The sequence below is a fragment of the Phalacrocorax carbo genome, chromosome 2 (genome assembly GCF_963921805.1).
Source record: "Phalacrocorax carbo chromosome 2, bPhaCar2.1, whole genome shotgun sequence".
In the NCBI taxonomy this organism is placed as follows: domain Eukaryota; kingdom Metazoa; phylum Chordata; class Aves; order Suliformes; family Phalacrocoracidae; genus Phalacrocorax; species Phalacrocorax carbo.
In genome coordinates, this window is record NC_087514.1 from 131,916,852 (window position 1) to 131,938,166 (window position 21,315).

General features: G+C 41.4%; 1 protein-coding gene across 4 annotated transcripts in view; it reads left to right on the forward strand.

Annotated features, from left to right (window-relative positions):
- Window positions 1-551: 551 nt before the first annotated feature.
- Window positions 552-21,315, forward strand: part of OSBPL3 (oxysterol binding protein like 3) — a 93,653-nt gene continuing 72,889 nt past the window's right edge. For all 4 annotated transcript variants that reach the window (XM_064444410.1, XM_064444413.1, XM_064444412.1 and 1 more), the window contains exons 1-2: window positions 552-762; window positions 19,483-19,609. The gene's annotated coding sequence lies outside the window, so the exon portion shown is untranslated. The remainder of the gene's footprint in view (window positions 763-19,482; window positions 19,610-21,315) is intronic.

Sequence of the window (21,315 nt, forward strand, 5' to 3'; positions counted from 1 at the left end):
CACTCAAGTTGTTTCTTTTTAAATAAGACTCAGAGGAACACGCTAATCTTAGGACGGCGGGGCAGGGCGGGGGGTTTCTCCCCCACTGGAGGAACCCTTCCCGAGGCCGCGGGCTCCCCGGCCGCTGATCCCCTCAGGCCGCGGTGGGAACGGCGCCCCCCCGACAAGCTCTCCCCGTCGGCGCCGGCTCGCGGTGCGCCCCGAGGGCGCGGGAAGCCCCGTGACGGGGCAGCCGGGACAGCCATCAGGGTTCCCGCATGGCCAGCGGGGACCAGCACCGCGCCCTGCCCTGCCCCGTCCTGTCCTATCCCGGCTGCTTAAGGCCGACTCAGCGCCCGCTTCAGGCCGGGGCTGTCGCCCCCACCGCCCCCTCAGAGACCGCTCCCCACCTGTCCGCCGGACGCCACCCTTGACGTCATGGAAACACCCACTTCCCCCACCCCAACGGCTGGGGAGAGCGGGTAGGAATAACACCTCCTTACTGCGGGGCGGGGCAAGCGAATGCGCGCTTCCTGTTGGCCGAGGCAGCTGCCAATCGAGCGAGGCGGTACCGCCCCCCCATCCCGCTCGTGGCCGTTCCACAGGAGCTGAGGCAAGCAGAGGTGCTGCTCTGCGCGCCCACGCTGGGACTGGCTCTTTATGGTTGCGGTTGTCGCTCCCGCCCGGCTCCTTCTTCCTTGCTCCCTCCTGCTGGCTGCGGGGCGCCGCTGGCCGGGGGCCATGGCGGGGGTGACCGGCAGGCGGTAGCTCGGCCGTCTGTAGGTGAGGAGCTCAGGTGGATGTCCGGGCGGGGCTGGCGGCCGCGGGGTGCGCTTCCCCGCCGCGCCGTGGGGTCGGGGGGCGCGGCGTGGCGGGGCGTAACCCCCAGGTGGCCGGGAGGGCTGCGATTGCGGCTCCCCTGGCTGAAGTGCCGCGGCGTGCCGGGGGTCCGTGGGGAGGGGGGCGGGGGGCAGCGGCGAACTCGGCACGTGAGAAAAGTGGCTTTTTACCACACAAAAAGCGTCTTCCTCGCTCGGCTCGCAGCGAGAGCCCGGGGGCGGGCGGCGGCTGCCGGTGAAGCGCCTCAGCCCCCGAGCCTCCCGCCTGCCCCGCTTCGGTCACCTCCTGCGGCCCTCGGTGTCCCCCGGCCGAGCCGCTGTAACCTCGGCATGGCCGCCGACTCAAACACCTCTCCCTCCCTCGGGAGAGTGCTGCTCAGGGCTGCTCGTCCTTTATTTAACTCTCGTTCCGCTCCCTGCGGCACCGAGAGGGAGCGAATTGCGGGTTAGCTGGGGTACACCGGGCAGCGGCTTCCCAAAGGGAACCCCCCGGGCGGAGCGGTGGCCTTCCCGGGAGGGAGCGGGCAAGGACGGGGCCTCCCGCTTGCTGTGCGCTCTGGGGAACCGAGCCGGCAGCCGGCTGGCTCTTCAGTGTAACTTCAGAAGTCTTGGGCATGTTTGCAAAGCCGCCGCTCTCGTCTAAATCAGTGGTTCTCAGTGCTCCTGTAAAATAAAACATGCCACCATTATTATTATTATTTCCTTTTTGCCCGCATCTTCAAGAAAATAGGTTAATGAAATCCAGCCACTTCAGTTTCCTGGTTGATTTAATTTCTATTTGAGGACAAATTAGGCACTATGAGCATTTAAATACTCCATTACTTGAAAACTACTTGGTAAAGTTCACTGACAGTGAGGTACTCTTCACGGACGCTGGTTTATTTTCACTAGGAGGATATCTGGAATGGCTAGAGAAAAGGGCGTTTAGTAAATTTACTCCTTCGTTGTAAGGTAATTTGTCTGCCTTACATTTTTGTCCTAGGCCTCAAATGATGGTGACAGTGTCCTTCCTTCCCTGCTTTCTCGAGAAGGGACGCAGGGAACAGTTGGTCGTTGCTTCATCCCTTGACTTTCATCGATTAATCATAGAGTTCAGAATGTTTCACTCTACTTAATTTCAACAGCTCGTAAGTCAGGTTTGGGTATTTAAAGCAAGTGTTTTCATGGACGTTTTCTGCAAAGCCATGGGTAACAATGGTTTTTATTTTCACAAGCTTTGTTTTTTATTATTGAAAGATTTTTTTAAAAAAACATTTAAGTAATAGTTCTTAGTCTATACTTCCAATGGATTAATCTAAACACTTTCCACTGTGGCTCCTAGTCCATTTGCAAAGCAATAGCATACACAATTCTTTATTCTCTTTTTCTTTACCCTGACATCCCCCTCCTCTCACACTGTGTTAGGCACATTTATGTTTTCTCTTTTGTATGATATCTGGGTTAACATGCAGGAAAGGTGGGAGGGGAGTTTTAGGGATTGGAAATGCTCTCTGTATATGAGTGTGCATGTATGTGTGGAACAGTTGTGGTTGTGCTGCAATTACTAGCATGTTCACCCAAGGACAGGAAATGATGCTAAGACTCTGGGGTTTGCTTATTGCAACACTGCATGTGTGGCTTGGTCATTCACTTTTGCAAATACAAGTATACTGTATTTTATACAAAACCTTATTTGGTTGTTTTAGTAGCTGTGTGTATGTCACCATAAAGAATTGGGTCTAGTTCAAACCACATCTATTATAAACAGATGCATTGCAGCCTAACAGCCTTTCCTTCATTTGTTGCATTCTGTAGTCTTGTTACATGCTGCGTGGAAAGTAGAGTGAAATTAGAGCATTATTCTGGCAGTCTCGGATCGTATGGTTTCCAATTGTAAAACAGAGTTTTCAGTTGCTACAAACAGTGCTCTTAGCTACAAAATGAGAAAAGCCTCCCTATTGAAGAGGCAATTCATATACGAATTGCTAATATATTTCAGGCTTAAATTTGATTTGCTGTAATGTGCATTTAAAAAACTGCAGTGATGAATGAGGCAGCAGAATGAGTATATGACTGTTCAGTCATGGGGTACTTTTATATGTCAGAAGCAGCGTAGTATCTATATCAGCATATTTTGATCTCATTGAAGTAAAAAGAAATTTCTCAATTGAGTTCAGGTATGTTAAGATTTGGCTCGTCAAAGACAGAGTTTTGCTGGTAAAGGCTAGGGGATAGATACTGTGATACACTACTAGTAAGGTAGCCAAAGAAACTTCTAGGAGAATCTAACTGCCTTTTCCTGTATCATGTTTCGGATAATAGGATGCAGATATTGTGAGATCTGACAAACAGCTCTCCAGACCAGGACTAATGTGTTTCTGTTACCAAATTCACCCAGCTCTGCTCTTTGAGATGATGGATTTTCATGTCTGCTGCCTTTGTGGTTGTGTTCAAGCAGTATACTTTGGGGGACAGACATTGTTTTTAGTTTCCTGCAGCTGTCTTACTTGTGGTACAAGTACGTAAACCCTTGAATACTGTGTCTGGAAATACATGTTTCATTGATTTAGTTTCTTGCTTATCTGAAGGACAAGGTTTTGTGTATGCAACATTCTGTCCCGTTGTGGGTACTTGTCCTTATTCTGCTAACATAAAATATGTCTCCTCAATGTTAATTTCTAATTACCTTAGAGTGAAGTTTGCTGTCTGCCTGCAAGGCTGAGTGATGTGGGTGTTGATGGTAATGAATATGATAATCTAGCTGAAGCTGGAAACATAATAGCTAAGAAAAGCACAGCTGTGGGTCTGGTCCTAAGAGGCAGAATATCAGTAACTTCTCCTTTCAATCTGTTTTAGCTTGTTGCTCATGCGAAGTTCTTGAAGCTGCTTGTGACTTTCATGTAGCACGTATATTCAGAAATAGCAGATTCTATTATATATGAAGTTATGATGTGAATTAGCACAGTGTTTGAGTAGTGGTTTTGGAGTTCTGTCTATATGAAACTCATGGTACATGGTTGCAAGTTGCCTGAAACATTTAAAAATAAAAAAAAAGGTTGAGGACAGCCTCAGTGGAGTAAGAAAACGGAAAACTTGTGCAAATTCTAAGTTTTCTGTATTTAGGTGTCTCAATTGAGATAACTGTTAAATGATAGAGTTATTTTTTAAATATGAATTCAGTGACAACTCTGGAACCTGCCTTGTTAATAAAAGCAGTGAGGACTCTAAGAAGTGCTAGGTGACACTGAGAAATGCATTTGGTCAGTTCAGCCCAGTGCAGCTCAGCCTCTACTGTCCTGCCTGTCTGGTGTGCCAGAACAGCTCTGACTCAGTGCAAGCTCCTTAGGGTAGAAGTCACGTGTCAGTGTGTAGTACCAAGCACGGCAGTGCTTAATCCTATTTCAGTGTCTGGGTGCTCTAGGATGCTAACCATGAAGGTAAAGAAATACAGTTGAGCAGCTTTTGAGCAGTGGAAGATACTAAGCAATTTTTGCAATGTCTATTTGCTAATGATTCACAGTCTTTGGATGGGGGCTATTCTAGAATGGCTCTTGAATCTTTTTCTGTGGAAAATAAGTACTGATGAGCATTATATTTTCTGTGTTCCTTCACAGGAATCCCTGTTATGTGCAACATGAGGGAGGAATAAGACTGAGAACTGACTTTCACTGACCTCTAAGCCCTAAGCTGAAGAGTGCACTGAGAATTGCTATGAGTTTCTAGCTCTTAAGAGAGATCTCCGAACTTACTAATTGTATATCTGGCTGTAAGACAGCCTGACTTAAAGACAGTGGCTGCCTAATAGCATCTAGTAAATCACAGAAGGAAGGCTGCAGATATGACTCTTCATGTGTCTCTGTGTGTTGCTTTTCGATTTTGTAACAGTTTGAATTTGAAAAATCCTTCCTTTGAAGTCCTTGAATAGTGTATTAGCCAAGCTCTGCATTCCTTATCTGACCAAGAGGTGTGTAGATATTTGTGTTTCTAGATTTCTCACTTTCAGGTCCAGTTGTTAAATTACAAGTACTTGAACTGAAGATTCCCTCTTTAGTCTTTAAGGTGTGGGGTTTTGATGGCTGAATCATGTTTAGGTTGGCAAACACAGCTGCTGCCATGTCAACACTTAATTATTTCCTTCTGGACATTTTCTTTGGTGATTATGTTAACATGGCTGTGCAAACAAGTCTTTCTTCTGCCTTCCAATGCAATGCATGAGTTGTGATTTACAGAGATTTTTCTTTTGTTTAATCTTTCCGTAATAGCAGCTTCTAAAGTGATAGCTTCAGATTCTGCCTGCATGTTGGTTGAGCTCAAACCTAAAAAAACCTGTTACAGCAAAACCATGGTAGTATGTGGTGCTGCAGTTGTCATGCAGCACTTGTATTTAACTGCTGTTCTTAGAATGAAGATGGTAACAATACAGAATAGTAAAGGTGAGAAACTGATCCTTGTTTGTATCAGTGTTTATAACTGTTCTGTGTTTAATGATACCTGACTTGATGCCATTAGAAAAACCTGAAGCATTGAGCTTTCTGGCCATGTGGTGTATCCCCTGATGAATGTTTTTAGAGAAGTCTGAAATGTTTCCCTGGCTGAATGTACTCATACTCTTCCCTCATCTTACCTTCTGCTAATTCTGTTTTTACTGCTCATGATGATACTGCAGATGGTCTGTTATCATAAGTGTCATGCCTTATCTGTTGTGGCAATCACTTAGGTCACTTTTAGGTCACCTCTCTCTTTCCTGTGATTCTGGAGGCTTTTCCTAGTCACAGCGGATGCATTGTTACTGTTCAGATTTTAGTCTGTTCCATTTTAATATAGTTGCTGGTGAAAATTAATTAAGCTCTTGGTCTTAATGGTTCCAGTAAAGAACAACTGTGTGGGTATACTCCCTTTGCCTTACTTGTTTACTTCTTTCTGCCTGGGGAGTAGATGAAACAACAGAAGAGATGATTTCTGAACAGTTTGTCAATCACCAGCAGAACCGCATGTGCAGGAGACTTTATCCTTCTCAGTGCACAAGCCCATCTGTGTCACTGTTAATTCTGCTTGTTACAGAAGGTTAAATCCTGTCCTTCAAGTTTTTCACATGGACAGAGTAGGATATAGGTCTCTGGCACTATTTTCTTCCATCTTGTCAACTATTCATGTTTTTTTTTTTTTTAAAAAAAATTGTTCTAATGTATCCCTCTTCTCCAAGATAATTGCTTTGTCAGTGTGTCTGGAAAAATAGCCTTGAGTAAGGATAGAGAGAGTTTCTTCATACTCCTAGTTCCTCAAGTGAAATGTACAATTCTTATTTTTACAAAACTTTTGCTGTCCTGTCTGCAGTGGTAACAGATGGCTTTGAAACCAGCCTTGGTAAGTTTTATTGTCAAAAGGGTTCTGCAGCTGCCTCAGGCTTGGAGGCATAATAGCAGCGTCTCCCCTGAACGCAATGCAGGGCATGTCTTGCTCATACTGGCACCTGGGAGTATGCTGGCTGCAGCTGTGTTGATAGAAAAGAAGCTTGTTTAATGGTCTTATAAAATACTGTAGTCTGAAAAAGAGTGAGTGGTTCTATCATTTCTTTCTGTATCCTTTCCTTGTGACAAATACAACTGCAGAGAGGCCCTGGACAAACCTTTGACAGTGTAAACTGAAATTAAGTGCAACTTATGATGTGGGGGGGAGGAGGAGGAGGAAGTCTTGCTATGAATGTGATTCAGCCACTGACTGTCTCATGTACCTTAAAAAAAAAAAAAAGAAACAGTGAGTGTCTGTCAATCTTCTGTGGTACTGCTTGAGCACTTCAAAATAAGGAACTGTAAATCATCATCAGCAATGGGGATCCCGAAGATGTGCTAGTGATCATTGTCTGCATACTGGGGAAGCTGATGAAGTTAACTCCAAAGGATGTGGGCTACTGAGTCTTTGCTAGTTTAGGATGACTGTGGTAGGTGTTTGTGGTGGCTTTCTCAGGTTCCCTCCCTGATACCTTGCTGCTTGCCAAAGGCAGGCAGGCTGGTACTGGCTGAGAGATACCTCTCTGCAATTTGGTAATTGTGTGGGGTTTCCCCAGCAATTGGATGTAGCTGGGTCTGTGCAGCTCAGTGGCACGTGACCTCTCAGTTCTTGGGAACTACGCAGCTGTTCAGGTAGTAGATGTTCTAAGACCTTGCTGGTCCTTTTTTTTTTTTTTTTTTTTAAGCAATGATTTCACCACCTCAAAAGGTATAGGTGGCCTAGCATGCATCAGGCTATTTGGACCTAGCATTATTGCTAAAAGATTGCGGGTCTTTTTATCACTTTTTAAATAAGTGATAATGGAACAAAGAAACAAAAATAATAAGCAAAAGGTGTTATTGAAACTGTACCTGAAGATAACTTTTGCTAGTCAGTAAGAGTGATTAATAAAGCTCTGTGGTCTACCCTGGCACTGTCATGTCCTGGAAACTTCTCAGAACTGCATCTTACTTGCTGTTACTGTTAAATAGGGCTAATTGAATCACTCAGAGCAGCCATGTTTAGTTTCCTTAAAAGATAACATTCTGATAATGGTTTTGTCACTTGTTAAGATATGTAACAGAATAGGACCGGAGGGAATGGGCACTGAAACACAGGAGGTGTTCTCTGAACATCAGGAAGTATTTTTCACTGTGAGTGTGATTGAGCACTGGCACAGGTTGCCTGGAGATACTCTGGAGTCTCCCTCCTTGGGAGGGAGCTGTCTGGATGTGGTTCTCGGCAACCAACTCCAGGTAGCACTGCTTGAGCAGGGCAAGATAGACCAGATGACCTCCAGAGGTCCCTTACAACATTAACCATTCTGTGATAATTCTCCTAGTGTATTTTGAATTTTAGTGTAGTGCAGCTCTGCTCTTCAAATTCTGTTACATCTAGAAATGATTCTGGAAAAGCCAGTCAGAGTCCCTGGTGTTCTTTTCCAGTCTTGCCTGGGCCTTAACTGAGTCAATAAGCAACCTTGTGGTTGGCATACAGGTCACCTCTCATACAGCAGGATGCAACCATTGTTGGAATAGGCTTCTTGTGGAGGGTTGGTGGTGTCTGTCTGACAGAATTTGGCATCTAGAAATAGAACTAGAACTAATGGGGTTTGCTAATTTGCTGATGCTAAAGTCAAATACTAAGCAACTTGTATATGAAGAGAGGAGAATCTAGGCTAAATATAGTCCTGTTACTGGACTCTAGTAACAACCATGTTGAGGAGGAGTTGATATTTCTTGTTTGTTTTCTGATTAAGGTTGAACAATGGAAGGAAAACAATTTAGGTGTTGGTCTATAGGACTTTGTCATGGCTTGGCAAGAAAGCTACTGTTTTTCAAGAAGTGAATTCAGTAGGTGTACCCTTACTAGCATCAACCAATACTATTTACTGAATAAAATGATGGACAGCTAAGATATATCATGGACCTTCATTTACCTACCACTGTGGTATTGGTACCACTACTAGGCTGAGTGGGCACCCAGCTAGGTTTAGATTCCTGGGCTGGGTATGAGGGGTGCTTTTGCCATGTGATTCTTAAACTTCCGTCTAAAAAAAGATCTAAATGGAAATGAAATATAAAGTTTGGGTGTTGAGCAAAATATTGAGCCAAAGTATTATGATTCATTCTTGTCTTCCTTAACTGAATGGTACTGGTAATTTTTACTGAGTGACCTTCCTAGGAAGCAACAATTCAGAGCATTTACACTGCTGCCACAACTGCTGAAATTAAAAGTATAGAACCCATTCATTCTTTCCTGTTTTGTTTGTTTTTTTTTTTAAGTTATATTACTGAGTTCATTTGCAGATTTGTTACTGTCCTTCAAATCCACCTGTTTCATCTGCAAGGCATTAAAACCAGAAGTATTCAATATTATGATAACCTTATCTAAGACTCATGTATTGAATATCTCCCAGTACTTAAATAATCTCAAATTGTTGAGAAGGGAGAACTTACTGAGGTAGGGAACTGTTACCATGAATAAATAAAGTTCCTGCCTTTTAGTTGATGTCCAGTTTGTTTTGTTGAAACAAGCTTTTTAACATCCTACTTCTTAGAATGAGAAGAAAAATGCACTGCTGAAGTCATATTTCATTGAATTCACTGAATAAACATGGAACTTCATTTCAGATCTGGAGATAAGATATTAGAATTTTCCACAAGCTAGCTGAATCATAGGCTTCTCTCCACACACACTTCATTTCACAGCTTATTTTCCTATGTATAATACTATATTGTACTGTACTCTTTGAAGTTCAGTAGGATCAACACTTCCACTTCCACTTGAAAATCAACAGCACAGCCATTGCCAGGATGTCACCTCAGCAGATGAGACTTATTGTTTGTCAGGCGTTCACAAAACGTAGTATTTGATAAGGGTGACTTGTAAAATATTTTTCTTTCTTTATTGCAGGTATACTTAAGTATACAAGGTCACTTTCTCCTGCCATATCACATGCATGCAGTTGCTGGTGTACTGAAGATCTCTTACTGGTGATAATCTTACATTTAAAGGATCAAATTTCAAGTAATGGGACACCATTGAATTTTTTTAAATGCATACGAGGTCATTGTTTTCATCAGGCAGGATTTAATCTGCTTTTAGTCTTAGTTGATTAGTTTGATAACTTGAGTAGGGAAGATGCAACTTCCCATTTATTTCTAGCTATATTGTCAGCCTTTACTTTTAAACAAGTGGCTTCCTTAATTTCATAGTAGTTCAGTGGTAGAGCAATGGCTGTATCTCAGTATCATCAAGTGACTGAGTGTTCTCACTTTGGGAAATATTTGTGGGGCATGTCAGTGGTGGTGTCTTCTTCCTGACTTGAAGAAGCTTAGGAAATCTTGGTTTCTGAGGTGTGGCTCAGCATTTGAAAAACATACACATTTTCCTAACTGTGGTTGCCATTTCAGTCTTGATAATCCAGACCTAATGGCAGTTCACATTGAACTACCAAATGTTCCTTTCCAAATGAGCTTGCATTATTTACTTTAATATGACTAGACTGCATGGTTAGCATAAACACACCCTCTGTTCAGTGTAGGATGAGAGTTGTTTGCTTCTGGTTTTCTCAAATTAAATTATTAAATAGTATTTCAGTGTGCAGAGCTCTTCTGTAAAAGGATCATCTTTGCTGTTTAGTGAGTTTTATGTGCTAAACAAAAAAAAAAGTTTGTCCCCTAACTGAGGAAGACATAAAGCCTTTCTCACTATGGCCTGTCTCCCAGCACTTGCATCTTGCAGAACTTGAATTCCTGAGGGATTTTCATTGTTGTTATCATTGCTCAACAGTCTGCAAGTGCATTGCAGCTCAATCTGCCTCGCAGTGGGTTACTTAAGACAGAAGGTGTAGGCTGTGTCTCTGTTGTGCAGTACTTATCAATAAAATTGTATCTTCTGTATTAGCCTAGCCTAATGCACTTAGAGTTGAGAGGAAGGGTGGTATTTGGTAAAGGAACTAGGGACAAAGGGCAGGAAAACAGATTTTTATATATTGGGGTACATAACTTTAATTCTCTCTTCTTATTCATGTTGACCAAACTGCTTTTTTAATTTCCCTGTGGTTTCTTTTGGCCCTTGAAAATAACGGGGTGTTCTGAGTAAATACAGGTGAGTGATCTTATGAAACTTGCCTAGTTTGTGAATGCCACTGGAATATTTGCATGCAAGAATGTTTTGTGGAATGTAGGAGTGCAAACAAAAATCAGAAGGCATAGGTTGGCTAGACTTGTGCTTGGATTGGCTTTGTTGAAGAAGGGAATTGAAGAAAACTGTTCTGATCGTGCTCATTCCTCCCTGCACCAAGATCCAGAAATGCTTGTTTCTGTGTTTCCGAGTCCCAGAACTCTGGAAAGTGGCTGTACTGACACATCACAGGATTAGCTGAGAGTTCCTGGATACAAATGTTCAGTATTTGTTGCAGACAGTACATTTGTATGGTCCCTTTTGTAAAGTGACCAAGCATCATCTTAAAATAGTCAGAGCTTTGTCCCTGGCTGTCCCATTAACAAATTACTTCAAAACTTCCCTGCTTTGACTAAAACTTTATTCCAGGATTCTGACTAAATGTATCCATGACCAGTTGGTACACCTGGCTTAAACTGGCATTTTCTCTCAGTCTTTATTAGAGTATCTGTGTTCCCTCTGAGCCTTTGTAAACTGGTTAACTTTTTGCTCTGTTCACAGAGGGTAGACTCTAAGGTTTCCCCCGGTCAGCCTAGGATACTTGCCTTTAGACTTGAAGAGATACAGAGAATCTTATGGTGTGACTGACTAGGTATGCTCATGGTGTTCACTTCAGGACAATATTTTGCTGTCAGTCTGCCTTGTGTAAACTTACAGTGATCTTGGGTGTGTCTTAGATGCTATTTTTTGTTTCCTGAGCAGATTAGATGCTGGCAGCACCTTGCACAATGATTTTCTTTTTAATGCTTCCCTCCCTATATGTCTGTAGGAAATGCCTTACTTTATGTCAGAGGGTATCTATTTTTTTCTCTTTTCAGACCTCCATCGAATTTGTGATGGAGTGAATGTGTAATGAGCTCATATATGTGAGCACCCTCCCCTCCTTGGTCACTTCCACCTGTCAGCAGAATTTCTGCTTATGTTACTCCTCAGGTCCTGGCCTTGCTTTCAGGACTGATGAACTACGTTCCCTGTCACTGCTTCTGTCCATGTGGTGACAGAACCTCTCACCTGCTGTTCTAGTTGTTCGGTGCATCAGAGGTGCCTCTACTTTGTCAGCAGCAACTTTTATTAGTCACCTCAGTTTCCTTGCCACTAGTAGGACTTTGAATAAAACTAGCCCCAAGATAATTCTTGGTAACCTCTTCTGGTGGTCTGTGTCCAGCCTGATTTTTTTTTTCTATCGTCTTCTGTGGCCAGTTAGTCACTTTGCAATTCTACTAAATAAGATCATTGCCAGCTGTATTAACATGTTTATGCAGCTGTGTCAGGTCCAGATGAGATATACAGATTTCCCTTTTTTAATTAAAAAAAAAAGTTAACCTGTTAATCTGTTAAGTTAATGGTTAATCTACCATTGGCTTTCTGACTCTTCGACTTAATCTGAAATCTTGCATGTTACTGATTTTAGTAGGGCTGATTTCTTTTCCCTTTTCTCCCCTCACCTACAACTCTATAGACAGGTATTCTGTTTGCTCTCCTGCCATCATAGAGTTTCTCCCACTGTTTTTTTTTCTGTCTACTTAAAAAGTATAGATTATGGTTTTTAAATGTTTATATTGGCTAGAGATGAAGTAGGCACAATAACTTGAGAATGCATGAAAGTTTTATTTGCAGCTATATGCACAATTTAATCTCCCTTTTTCTATCAGAAATCTGTTGCAGTATCATCTGGTTTCCACAACTCATGCTCAGGAAGCTGTTACTTTTGATTCCATGCTGATTGTGACAGTTTCCAGGCCTGTTTAATAGCTGACATCCTGTGTTTGTTTCTTTACTAAGAAACTTTCACTGCCAGGTTATTTCTCCACTTAGCTTCAATGTGTTATTGAAGACCTTTGTTTTTAGTATCTCTCAATTTTTTGGGGAAAGTTTTACCTTTATTGCTGTACTTTAACATATGAGGTGCAACTTCTTTAATCAACTCCTTCCCTGCCTTTTTGGGAGGGGTGGGGAAGCTATTTATCTACTTAGGCCTATTTCATCTTGCAAGTTGTCTACTGCACACTGCATCCCATGAAGCATTTCCAGATTTGTTTCTGCACATTTAATGAAGCAGCAGCTCAGCACTGTCAACTTAGAGAATTCCTCAGTCTAACTGACTACTTGAACTAGTTCCTTTTGCTTATTACTCACTTGAGTCAGAGAGGTTAATCTCCTGTAATGCCCAATTCACTGTAACATTTTTCATTCTAATAAAACAAAATCTTTTCCAAGGCTGGTTTCTTGGAATCTGCTGCAGAATCCCAGAAATCTGAGCAGGACTGTCCTTTTTTTAAAGTGCTTTTTTTGGACCCAGATGGGTTCTGTTTGTTCTTTTGCAGTGTTGTGTTTTGGTTTTTTTTTATCCATCGCAGGCTTAAGTGGTGTAGATATGTACTGCCTTTACTGGCTTTTCTGAATAGCATGTGCATTTGTTTCAATATGTGTTTTAGCCCCTAAGATGCTGTTGTCTCTGTGATATCTAGCTGTGTATTCTAATACCTAATACCGGTTTTGTAGTATGGGCTCTTTTTTTAAAGTACACAAATACTTCAAAATGTTTCATCTGGTCATGCCTGTTTGCCAGGCCAGACTACTTGTCTGTTTGACCTCTGTTCTCTATTACACCTTTCAGTCCTTAATCAAACTATCAGAGATAAGAGTCCTTCTTGGCCACATCCTCATTTTCCTTTGCTAGTACAGTGAGGTTAGATGTGGAGATTGTGTGGGTGCCCAAAGACTTTCACTTCTCACTTTCATCTGTAAATCCCTTCTTGGGTGTGTCATCTTGTCCTAGAGGGTCAGTGGCCTTGTCTCGTGAATGAGACTCTGAATTCTCTAGTGTTTCATCCATCTTTTTGCCTCTTTATCGAATCCCTTGAGATCTGGCTGGATCGATTGTTTGAAGTCCTGCCATATAAATAATCTTTAGGTTCTGCACCCCTCTCTGTTCTTTGCTGCAACTTAAGTAGCCTTGAACACCCAGAAAGAATGTAGCTTCAGATCAGCAGTGAAATACATGAAGTGCAAGGAGGAAGGGGAAGGGCCAAAATATGTTAATCATTTGATCACATTGTGAAAGCACTCACTTAAATGTTACTTTATTTATATCTATCAAAACATTAAAAAAAAGTCTCAAGTTGCATTTAAGTGAATATATATTCAACTGAAAATGTTTATAATTTTATTTCCCTATGAAGTCACAGATACAGGAGTAGCTGTTACCAGAGTTTTTCAGCAACTATTGCTACAGCTGAGGCAAATTTGCAGGTCACCAGATGTAGAGAAAAGCATCTGGTACATAAACAGATTCTGGAATTTGCAGGCATCATAATTGGCCACATCTACTTTTTTCCCCTGCAGGAAAAATTATCTGAATAAACTTAACTGTGAATAGGTTGCAGCTTCTGCAGGATGGTATGTATTTGTTCTGATGGATCCTGGAGGATGGTATATATTTACTCTGATGGATCTTGTTGTTATAATTGCTTTTTAATTAATGCTTCATGAAAGTTTTGTGAACATTTAGGCCTCAACTGTCCTGACCTGAGGCTGATGATATGCTTTTTTTGTGTGTGTGTTTCTGTGTATACATGTGACACTAAAAAGAAAATAAGGGGTTATACCTCCATAGGTGTTCTAATTTTGGAGAAGAAAGTAAAATCTCTCCAGTATTTCTGGTACCTTTTCTCTTCTGCTAATCCCCAGATCCAGATTTAGTGGACAGTCATGTAATGCTACTGTAGCTGCATGCTTGCTTTCCTAGACTAATGCTGTGGTTGCTTTGGCTGATCTCCACTGTTCTTCCATCCTTCTGCTTGTGTGGGGTTTTCTATTAATTTCTTAAAAGGCAGCATGTGGTATGTCTCTACTCACTGCATCTTACGTGATGGTTTTAAATGTGCGGAGAGGGTGAGAGGTTGTTCGGCGCTCAGGACTTGTGCAGCCACGCTGGGCAGGCTGCCCTGCCCTGCCGCTGTCTGCTTGCCACTGTCTGAGAGCAGAACAGCTGGACCAGGAAGAGCCCTATGGAGTTCTAGGTCACTCAGCTCTGACTCATGGCAGTTAACACATAGCATTAAATTTATCCATAGTAGATGCACAATGCTTTGTCTGTTTGGGGTTTGGGGTTTTTTTCCCAAGCATTCATCTGTACTACATAGGTTGTTGTGATTAGCAAAGTTTTAAAGTAAAAATGCCTTCTGTAAGGGTGACAGATCTAGTATACAAAGTGCCTCGAGTATTCATCCCTATTTTTGATGCTATTTATCCACATTTTTGTCTTCAGAAGAAAAAAAATCTTAATGGCAATGAGCATCATTATTTTGTGCTTTATCAGAAGTGGGTAAATGAAGTCTGCCTACGCCTGCACTGACAGTAGGGAGGCTTTCTCTCCTGCAGCAGCTCAGCCAGCAGTAGAGAGCATGGATGTTCCAGTGCAGAACAGTGTATGTCAGGAGGCTTGCTTTAAAATCTCTCTTAAGCAACAAATAAACATAGGTCCTTTTAACCTGTTTTATCCAGCCTTATATGTACCTCAGAAATGATAGATCAGAGGACAGAAAAAGCTGAAGCATACTTTTGCCTACATCTTGTTCAGTGTAGTTGGTACTTCCTGGCAGACCTCCAGCTGGTGCTGCTACTGTGCACGCACAGCTCTAACACAGGCAATCCTGGAGTCTTAGCTGGCCCATCTCTTCAGCTGTGATGTGGCACTCAGTAATTCCTATGGTCTGATAATACTTTATTTTCTGTAAGTAGCATTATTCTTTTCACACTCATCAAAGACAGGGATGAAGAGGACCAGAACTCTTAATAAAAATTAAGAGTTCAGCTCAGTAAAGAAAAGACAGATGAAACCACAGAAGAAATAGAGGGCACAAGCCAGGTGATGGGAGAGAAGGGGTTTTGCAGTCATGGCCTGAGGGAAAGCTGAAAGACTGTCATTGCAGCAGTGGCTTTTCTTATTATTATTTTTAATTTAACTCCCAGAATTGTAGAAAAAGTGCAGGCACTTCAATTACATAATGACCTCTAAAATGAAGGTGAACAGAAATGTGAAATCTGTAGAACACACTTCTACCTGTCAGCCAAGTTTTCTGCCTGAAACCCATTATTAACTCAAGGAAACTAAAGCCTGTTACATAAAACTTTTGATTAAATTTTTGGAAAAACTTATTGGGCATAAGAAGGCAGAAGAGAACTTGTTTCATGCCTTTATTGGGGTACTACAGTCTCTGCTGCTGTAGCGGATTTTGGACCACTTGTGTATGTGATGCTGATACAATGGCTGCAGTGAAGGGTCAGGCAACACGTGTGTGCAGGAGGCTCACTCCACCTTTTCCTGCCTGCAGTGCCTAGCTAGGTGGCATGGGAAGAAGCATGTGGGTACCAGGGCAGCTTGCTCGTAAGGGCAACAACTTGACTTGAAACATGGGGTGAGGAAGATTCAGTACAGTCTGCTAATAAAGCAATGAAATGGTGTAGTTTGAAAAGGAGCAGGTATGCATGCTTTGCTCACCTGCTGTAACTGGAACCAGAGTGGTGGAATAGGAAGGCAATTGATCTCTCGAAAATAGGAGTTCTCAATGAGTGTTGGAGACTCTAACTCAATCATCTTAACGGTTTGCTTCCTGCTTCTCAGACGTAACTGTGTATGCCTGTGTGCTCTTTCTATCGGGAAGACTTTTCTCTCCTTGAAAGACAGAAAAGCTATGGGGAGCTCTTAAATTCTTAAAGATATATTTAGCTCAGAGCAATTAAAGCTAGTTCTATATAATGGCACTTGTAGCTACCTTATCCATCATGCCAACTACAAGACTTTAAATGTTTGGTTTCAGTCAGACTTGGCATTACTGACAGCTTTTGCTCACATGTATCAAAAATCTGAATTTTAGATGGCATGTCTGTTGCAGGTTGTTTAGGGCAAGTCACTTGCTTTCTTATTGTTCCCTGTCACTTTGTTTTTAGTTCCATTTTCAGCGTAAACCAGCATAATCCTCTGCTTCCAAAAGGAGCAGTTCTGTTCTACCCTCCTGTCTGCAGCTGCCTGATTTTTCTCTTTTCATCTCTTCTATGGTGGCAGCATGGTCATGCAGTGAACTGGTTCAGCAAATGGTGTGGCTAAAAATCTGGCTTTTTTCCTGGTTGATTAATAACGGGATTCCATTTCCAACTCTCATTCCACCCTGGAGTCATGTTGCTACTGGTTTTAGTAGGAGTTGCAGCAGAAATAAAGGGCTAACTTTGAGAAGGGAGAGAATTGGCTGGTTCCTCCCCAAGGGTTTAGGTTTGCCTGCTGTAGATTTACACCAAATTACATTATCTTGCCAGACTAGGTCTTTGTGCACTCCTGGAAGGCTTTTCCAGCAATACAGAGAGATGTGTAGGTTCTTTAGAACTAATAGAGTACAAAACAGCTTAATGAATTGTTGTGGAGTTGTTGAAAGGTCAATTATTGCATGTTCATTTTTTCCCTTCAGTACCAAATAATTGATTTCCTCCATTCTGCATTAAATGAGCATCCCTCTGTGATGCCCACATGAGCTTAGTCACCCACTGAGGTATATTTATTGTTCAATTTATCCTTCTATTCCAATGTATTGGACACTAGAATTTTTCTAATGTCTGTGAGTATGTCTGTATAAGTCTGGATTACTTTTTCATTTCACAGGCACAAAAAAAGTTACAAATCAATCAACAGTGTAGTTAAGCTGGCCTGGATTTCTGGATTATTTTAGGAATGTGCACCTGTGTTGCAAAATACTCAGAAGCAAAATATCCTATGGGTGAATCCCTGTGCTCACTGATCAGACTAGATCACTGCAGCACGGTGGCTTGGGGAGAAACGGGGAACATGGGAACTTTTCTTGACTGGCAGGTTGTGGGGAAAACATCATTTTTGGGAGGAGGAAGACTTGCTGTGTGTGCAAAAATGTGGAAAGGTTGTGGAACAACAAAAGCATCGGTTGGCTTTATGGGTGACTAAGTGGTTGGTACAAGCCTCAGCTCCCTGATTGACTTTTCAGATACCTTTAGAAATGTCATTCAAGATGAAGGCCCCTGCATTTGTCTTGTCTTAGGTGGCATGGAGTTCATGAATTCTGCAGTTGTGAAGACAAGGCCAAACTCTTACACAGGGGACTGCACAATAAATGTGCAGTTATATGTATTATACTCCTGATAACTAATGTAATTGTCTCTAAACTATATTAGATGATTTTTTCATATTTCTCTTACATCGTTCGTGTAAATAACACAAAAACTTCAAGGTACTATTTTGCAAAGCTAGGTATTTTTATCCATTTTTTTTCAGTGGCTTATCATAAGGTGATTTTGTTGCTTTAACCATGAGAAGTTTTTAGTATATGATTAGTTGGAAGTTTTAAATGTAGAACAGCTTAATTTCTGAATTGCTGGGAAAAACGCCAGCCATAGATTTGGAAAAGTCTGAGTAATAAAATCATAAAGCTGGTTCATCGCTCAAATATGTTACTTCAGCTGCATCTGCCCACTGCATGCTCCTACAGGCTAAAAATGTTAATAGACTCTTACATTAATAGCTATTTTAGGTCTCTAAACTTAAAAAGCAACCAAAGAAAAGAACCTTAGCTTAATATAAAATGCCAGAGTTAACACATCAGGTGTTCTTTCTTGCTCTAGTTTTAAAAACCTCCACCCTTAATATTTGGATTATTGTTAAAAATACACAAGTTCATGTATTAAAATCTAATCCTCAACTTAGATTACAGATGTTTAGACTCCAGACCAGCTGGGTGGTGGCATTTTCAGGAATATAACGAACAGAAGCAGCAAGGAATTGAGTGGAAACACTAAACTAGGAGTTAGTCAATGTAGACAACTGATAAGAGAAGGCAAAAGTATTGCTCAAAACTCAGTGAGTTGAAAACAGGGAAAAGGATTTCCTTTTTCCTTGGAAAATATGCTAACACTTTAAGAATAATACTAAATAAGGGCAGTAATGTCAACAATTCAAGAAATGCAGAATGATTTAGTTGCATTACTGAAATGAAGCCGTGTGGTCTATTGGCAGCATAGAGAAATAAGAAAAAAGTTAAACTATAACTGCTAAAGCTATTTTAAAAAAACAACCACAAACTACAGAGTGGATAACAGTTTTGGATCTAGGGTACAAATAATTTGAGGAATCCTATTTCTCATCTTGATCTTGAAGAAAGATCTGGAAAGCCTCAGAGCACTGGAGGAAGCTTAGTGATGTGTTAGTTTTTATAAACAGTAAGTGGTATGTGGTACCCAGGCACTGTTTCGTCTGGTGTTGATTAGACTTCCTGAAAGATTATAGTCAAGTTGATATGGGAACTGGCTCAGTGCAACAGAAATTCAAATCTAATAATTGGAAAGAAGCACCATACAGTCCATGAATATAGAGGCTAAACTATTGATTCTTTCTAGCTGAAATTGAGCATGTTAAACTTTGTCATAAGCCATTTCTGTTTGATAGTGTTCATATTGTACAGAGAAGTCCTGCAGGCCACTAAAACTGTAAAATTGGGATGTCTTCAGAAAAAATGCATTTGACTAAATGTCAAAACTGCACATTGGTTGCTTCAAAGCAACAGTTTGAATAGTGATAGGAGTTTGTCAGAGTAGTACCCCCCATATTTCTTTCTATGCAGGTTGTTTCTTTCATTTTGTGTGCTGACAAGATGTTTGAGTGGGTTCCTTACATCCAGTTCTGGATCCTTGGGGCAAGATAGATTTCTGTTTATAAAATGCATTGCTCTTAGTGTGTTAGTAGACTAAAACTTAGTTGCTTAGTTATATGGGAGACTGTTGCTAACCTGAACTTCTATACATATCTTTCAGGAGAGGAAGATGTAGCTGTAGATGATGTTTTAGGGAAATATTTTTGGAGGAGGGGAACACAGAAAAAGCAAGGTAGTAAATTTTCCAGGCATATATTTTACTCCTTACCCCCCTCATGCTTCCCAGGTATGGAAGGACAATGCAGCAGGAAGTTTTCTCACCTGATTTGTTTGTTTTTCAGATCCAACACCAGCCTCACGTGAGCTTACCACCTCTTGCCTAATGGAATTGCTCAGACTTTCACTGCTGTAAAAGAAGAGAAGATTTGTATTCTTAACAAGTTGGCGCTGAGAGACTACCCAGTCACTGTAAGTCAGTCGTCTTTATGTAACGCATGTGGTGCCCTCCCTATAGCAAAGCAGAAGTTAAACTGATGTGGAGCCTGTTTCAGCCTGGAGAGGACATAATGAAAGAAGCTGCATAAGAAGCTTTGTGCTATGAAGAATTACTTCATCAATGGGGAATGGGAGAGGACTGTAGTATAGCTGGCTTGGGGGATGATACCTTGTGCTTAACTGTATGTCTATAAGAAGAATTGAAGGATGTAGCAAGGAAATGGAATAGGTAAACCTGAAGCTGTACTAATGTAACCTTATATTCTGCTGAAATGAAGATAATTGTTCAAAAATATCTCAAAGCTGTGTTACTTTTGAGGGAACTAGAAAAAATATCCTTTGGGTTGTACTGTGTTTGGATTCCCTTTAATCTTAGGATTTGGGGCTTGCACTGGTCATCTACCAGGTCAGGAAGGAGCGCTCTCACCCACTGCACCATTAGACTCTGTGGTTTGTGTCTCATTCTGAAATGCTCTCTATAGACTGCAGCCAAAGACAAGACTTTTGCAAGGTTGAGATTATGTTACTGGTGATATTGAAAAACTTCTCGTGTTGCTGCATTTTTTGCCTGCCTATTCGCTAATTGTGAGATGTATCATTAGAAGGAAATTCTGTCCCAAGCCATATTACTAGTCATGAAACTTGTGACGTTTTACCTTCTCTGAGAGTATGTAAATGGTACTTGCAGTGCATCCTGAATACTTAAAAATTTCTCTTTTGGGATAGGGACATTGATAATCCACTTGAACTTCCTGGCTAGCTGCTTGTGCTGCATTTTAACTCTGTGTTAATATATTCATGGCCTTTTTAACCTATAGGCATTAAATTAGTATTATAGGACATATAGGACAGGTAGGATGTTGTAGGTCTTACGGGCATATAACTTACATATTTGCTTGCTGTTGTGGAAGGCTGGATGTTCTGAACTGTGCAGTTCTTTGGTTTTTTGTGACTGTATATAAACTAATGTTTTGAAATTAGTTTTAACAGGCTTACATGGATCTTGTTACCTGTAAAGCAGAATATAGCACTGCTGTTCTGCACTTATGTCCCATTATACTTACGTCTATGTTTGAGTAGGCTTAGTCGCTGCTTTAAGCTTGGTGAGTTCTTTTAGGCTAAATCTCTCACAGTTTCTATTTTGAGCATTTAAAAGGTACTGCTAGCTCTGTGTTGCCCAGTAGGACTTACTTTCCTCCGGAAAGCTGGAAATAAGTAATGAAAACTGAGGTATGCAGCAGGCACAGGGTTAAACTTTGCAACATGTGGCTGCTGTAAGGCGTGTTACATCCAGGTGTGTTTTCAGCTTCTACAAATGAGAAGCCAAAAAAGAGTTGGAGGAGGAGAGCAAGGACTGGAAAATACTTCTGCTTGGTTTGTGTTGGTAGGTACTGCCATACTGCTACAAAGGACTCTGCGAGGTGCCCAGTTGCTAGAAGATCCTTTTACCTATGCAGATAGAGTTTATCAAATACTATTACAAAGTAGTTAGCTGCTTATGTTGGGAAGTTTTATGTTTAAGTAGCAAAGCAATGCTTCATGATTGTCTAATGACTTTCTAAAAGTTTCAGTGTACTTGGCAGAGATGAAAATAGACTGCCCCATCCCAGTATGCAACATGTGACTATTTTATTTACAGAGGGGCTTTCTGTGGACTAGGTATGTTCATGTCTTCACAT